At 41.7% G+C, this 5881-nt stretch overlaps 1 pseudogene; it reads right to left on the reverse strand.

Annotated features, from left to right (window-relative positions):
- Nucleotides 1-1894: 1894 nt before the first annotated feature.
- On the reverse strand, nt 1895-4019 carry LOC137259381 (uncharacterized; annotated as a pseudogene).
- Nucleotides 4020-5881: the final 1862 nt, after the last annotated feature.

Raw genomic sequence — 5881 nt, forward strand, 5'->3', positions numbered from 1 at the left:
AATGTTTAAATCATAAGCACCATATACTTCCTCTTGTCCTTGGTTCTTGACGGTACGATGAACGCGGCGTTCGGTTGAATGACCAATGCCATTTAGCCGATGTAAACAACACGGTTAACTAAACTGCCAGGCAAAAGAAAGGTTTCACCCTAGTTTTTCCATAAAAATGGTTATAAGGGCTGATCCGGGTTTGATTCTTAGCAGGAATTTTTGGACTGTAGCACAGCTTTCGTAAACAGAAAACATTGTCTCAAATGCAGCAAATTGAATTATGCATTTGCAAGCACATGCAAAACGACCTTTTGAGGCATTGCTCGTGATGCACGTGCAGTACGGTTGCATATATACACCTGTTGGAAAGAGCAGACATTCAGCAGACAAAAAAACCCACACCAACAGTATGCCAAGACTTAGACAAGAGCAACGTGACCAAGCCATCGGTATGTCCACTATGGGGGCTTCTCAACGCCAAATTGCCAGAACCTTCAACTGCAGCCAAACCACCATCAGGAAGTTGCTGATACGGTACCAGCAGACAGGCCAGACAAAAGACAGACCAAGATCGGGAAGACCGAGGGTCAACAGCGGCGACGGCACTCGGCCATGCTGTGCGTTGCACGGCCGAGACTTTATTCACACAACTCCATCATATATTCGTTACATACGTCTGATCACAACATCTTGCTGCTGCCCGCCACGTAAAACCAGAGGAAAACAACTCTCTTGGAGAAAATACTCTGGAACCGTGTTCCCTCAACGAATGCAAACAGCAACTACCGGAGGGTTTACAGTATACATGTGATCTAAAAAAAAGGATTTCTACACATCAATGTCTTATGCACATTACACAAGTGACTACCATAGTGTACTAAACAAGTATATTTAAAAAAGCTACATCACTTAATCACATCACTGTTTGAACTGACAACAACATCCTTATTTAACAGCCTCCAGTCCAAATAATATATACTGACTGCACCTAAATGCCCTTCAAAGACTTGCACCTACAGCAGTTCACATTAGTATTATAACGGCTCTTCAGCCCAGACGACATACATCATCAATGACTGCACATACGGCAGTTTGCATTAGTATTATAACGGCTCTTCAGCCCAGACGACATACATCATCAATGACTGCACATACGGCAGTTTGCATTAGTATTATAACGGCTCTTCAGCCCAGACGACATACATCATCAATGACTGCACATACGGCAGTTTGCATTAGTATTATAACGGCTCTTCAGCCCAGACGACATACATCATCAATGACTGCACATACGGCAGTTTGCATTAGTATTATAACGGCTCTTCAGCCCAGACGACACATCATCAATGATTGCACATACAGCAGTTTTGCATTAGTACTATAAAGGCTCTTCAGCCCAGACAAAATACTTTATCGAATGACTGCACACACAGCAGTTTTGCATTTGTATTATAGCTGCTCTTCACCCCAAAGCAAGATACATTGTATGTCTGCAAATACTGCAGTTCACATTACACTTGCTCTTAACCTAGCGACAGCAACACGCCAGAGAATACAGCGGCTCTTAGTCCCACACTCACAAATCTGAAACATACAAAACAATGTTAAATACTGAAAACTACATAGTTACATAAGAATATGACGTGTTGGTCGTGCTTGCACTAGAGCGAGAATGAACAATTCAAATCTAAATCCCTTTCAATACCCCTGTCTAGCGCCACCTACCGGCGCAGACTACTCTACTTACAAAGCTCCACACCACTAGGAGAAATAAATTTCCTTCTTATTCATCCTTCAAACGAGAGAAATTACATTTCTCCTGTACCCAACCGTTACGCAACACAATAACACATTTGACAGTGGGACACGCTGTGCGTTGCACGGCCGAGAACTACAAAGAAAGTCAAAGTCCAAGAGCAAGAGAAACTCTCATTCTGTTCTCGATATTATGTTTAATATAACCGTCCTCAGCGTTCTCACTTTTCCATCTTCCGTGTCTCTTAAACATACGGTCTGGTATTCCATTGTTTGCTGCAGCTGTAGCACCACCACTACGCAGACTATGCAGTCCGTAACTGTTTAAATTTTCAACGAATGGAGACAATGCATCCAAGAACAGTTCCCTTAACCTTGTGTAAGATAGAGGATTGTTGCCTTTTCTTAACACATATCCAGATGCACATTTGCTGAGACTTCTGAAAACATACTGATCCGAATCTGATGGAATGCTTGCAAGTTTTAGATATCTTTCCAAGCAATCCACCGGACACAGTTTTGATTGAGTTCTGCTTATAATAAGCCAAGCTCCGTCTCTGTATACATCTGTTTTAGACTTTTCAATGAAAACAGCCATATGAGTTTTATGAAAAATTAAATCAGAACGAGAAATTTTAATCAACTCAGACGATCTTAAAAATCCAGCATAAGCCAACAAACACATAGCTAGTATTCTCAAATCAGACAAGGATGCATTTACAATTCTAGAATCATACAACTTCTCAAGAATAGCTACAGTAACTGGGTCCTTCTTAACCACTGGCTTTGCTAGTTTCCATTTAGCTGCTTCCAACACATTTTTTACAAGACTGTTTTCAGTCGGACTCTCAACTCCTACACTGCAATGTGCATGCCTTATACTATAGAAGGCTGAAAAGACAGGTGACACTGAATCACTCTGTTGGACAACAGATAAAAGATAAATGGCACAATGTAAGGGTGAAATAGGTAACACATCAGGCATATTATTTATTTTAGCCCACCTCTGCCAGGCAGCAAAACCGTAGACATACTTCCTCAAAGTGGACTCGGCTCTCGACTCCGACAATAAATCTGACAGACTACTAGCCAACTGGCGTACGGAAACAGGTAGTTGATCAAGTTCTTTCTTATATGTACACAGGAACACATCTGTAACAATGAAAACCTCAATCAGCGAAAATCAACAAGAAGAGCATGCATGTTGAAGTGCAGATCAGTTTCTCCAAACATTCCTCCTGGAATCCTACTTGCCGTATACGACTCTCTTGTGGGATAAACATTGAATTTGAACTTAATAAAGGCCAGAAGCAAGCAGAATGCCACTCAGGGACAACAAGCGTTCCAAACGCACCACACTGTACCAAATGCTTGATCGTCTGTGGAATCAGACATACAGGGGGAACAATCCAGTTCATTGTTCCTTTCCAGTTCACAGTGAAGCAGTCAACAGCTGCACAACCGGGATTGCTATAACGAGAGTTAAATACCTCTAATTTGGTATTGTAATACGTTGCAAAACTATCAACTTCATGAGGACCCCACTTGGCGTTTACATTGTCAAAGATGTTTTTAGCAATACCCCAATCATCATAGTCAACCATACGACTTAAGTAATCTGCTTTCTGGTTCTCGTAACGAGGGATCCACTGTAATTGTAGGTCAATCCCATTCTTCACACATAAGTCAAATATTTCCAAAACTAGGGACTGTAAGTGGTCCTTCATGCTACCTTTCTCAATAATCGTAGCAACATTTTTGTTGTCTGTAAACCACTTAATGCTCTGGTGTGATAGACTAGTCACAAAACTTTGCAAAACCATAAGCACTCCTTTCAGCTCCCGCCACGTCGAGCTGCACAATGCCTCATCCCTTGACCATTGTCCATGTGAAGGGACATTATCCAGGTCCACACAGTAACCACCGAATCCAGTATCACTGGCATCTGAATATACAAGTCTCTTCGCAAATGTTCTTTGAACTAGATACCTGGAACAATACTTATTTGTGCAGACTGACCAAAACTTCAGTTGTTTGATGCTCGAATCTGACAACTCAATAGAGCTCTGCCATGACGGGGCTGCAACCACGTCAATACTCAAAGATCTTGTCATCAGCTGGGAAACTGGACCCATCACAAGTTTCATAGATATTATCTGACCAACAACAGAAGCTATGTATTTGACAGGAAAACGCATATGCTTAGATTGCAATAATACAGTAATGTCCTTCAATACCTTATCCCTTTTTCTGTCTGGAACACTCATGGTCATGGCTACTGTATCAATACTAAAACCTAACCACTCAACTGACTGAGACGGCAACCAAAGAGACTTTTCAACCTTGGGAACAAAAACCTGATCTAAGTAAGTCCTGTTTAACAGGTGCACCTGACATTTGAGCTTCGTCCTGAGTAGAACCTGAAAGAATACCATCATCTAAGAAAGTTACTATTCTGTACCCCTCATATCTCCATTTCTTAACCAACTGTCTTGTAACTTTGGTGAACACATATGGAGCCGATGTTAACCCAGATGGGAGAACAAGGAATTTGTAGTAGCGAACGACTCCTGTATGATCAAACCATGAGAATCCGAGATAATCTGTGTGAGGGTAGAAAATATCTATGTGGTGATAAGCCGAATGGATATCAAATTTTATAAGCCAATCATTATTTCTGATGTAATTCAAAGCTGTATGCCAATCCTTGTATTTTACGCTCTGTTTGTACACATAGCAGTTAATTCTTTGAAGATCTATGATCAATCTCTTCTTCCCAGAAGACTGGACTGAAACAGACAATGGGCTGACAACAGTGGGAGGGGTATCACACTCACATATCAGACTTTTCTTCTTTAGTTCATCAGTCGCTTGAGTTACAAATGTTTTGTGTTTAAAAGCTGATTGATTGTTTCTTACAAACATTGGAGATGGCTGAAAGCAGAATGGGATTTTATAACCATTGGCAATCAAATCTACAACGAATTGTGAAGAACCAATGTCTATCCACAATTGCAAACTGTTTTTGAGGCGCCCTCTAACAATAATTTCAGAAGTACCCTGTTCATACTCATAATAATCATCTGTTAGAGTCTTGGAGAAACACAAATCATCAACAACATCATCATAATTACACTCAACTGACAAGCCTTGAGAACTATTGGTTCCCTTGTGTTGATTCTCCAACTGCAAACGTCGACACTCGCTGGGTTGACATATTTTGTGGACAGTCTCTCCTGAAGTGACTGAAGTCACCGCATGTGAAACACGCTCCTGTCTTCTGACCTTTGGCTCGAAAAAGCTGATTGGTGATTGGTTGAATATGCTGAACAGAAGCAGGTAAAACAGCAGCTTGCACGGGACGGGTGTAGGTTGCTGATCGTCTAGCTGGCCTATTTCCATAGGGCGTTTGACGTGCACGTTTCTGGCGTAATTTACGCACCGCCTTGCTGTCGGCCCTCGCAATTTTCCGATCATCATCGGAATCATCAGCCAGTTCGTTGGAAACATAGTTACGCACTGTTTCCCAGCCTCCCTCAGACGAGTCTGCTAATTTTATCAGTTTATTGCGTTTTTGAAGCCTTGTGATTTCCGACGTGACTAACGTTTCGCAGTCCTCGAATCGTTGATTTTGAATAGCTACCAGAATTTGATTTAGTGAATCTAATGTCTCTTCATTGAAATTATGTTGGATTTTGTTGCCCTCTCGACTCCAAGCATAGTTTTTTCAGCACGCAGTTTCTTTACCTCTTTGGTAGTCTGCTGAAATTCTTCTCTCAAAGCTCCAATGCGGTCATTAAGCGACAGTTCGAATTGTGCTTTGTTTGATTCCAGCTGCTGAAGTATGGCATCAAGTTTGGCGTTCGTGTCCATGATAATATGACGTGTTGGCCGTGCTTGCACTAGAGCGAGAATGAACATTTCAAATCTAAATCCCTTTCAATACCCCTGTCTAGCGCCACCTACCGGCGCAGACTACTCTACTTACAAAGCTCCACACCACTAGGAGAAATAAATTTCCTTCTTATTCATCCTTCAAACGAAAGAAATTACATTTCAGTACGTCGGTGGCAGCGACGTGATTGGTCGAGAGTGCTGTTCACAGACGAGAGCAGGTTTTGTCTCTTCAGGAATG

This window comes from Haliotis asinina, chromosome 13 (genome assembly GCF_037392515.1).
Source record: "Haliotis asinina isolate JCU_RB_2024 chromosome 13, JCU_Hal_asi_v2, whole genome shotgun sequence".
NCBI lineage: Eukaryota > Metazoa > Mollusca > Gastropoda > Lepetellida > Haliotidae > Haliotis > Haliotis asinina.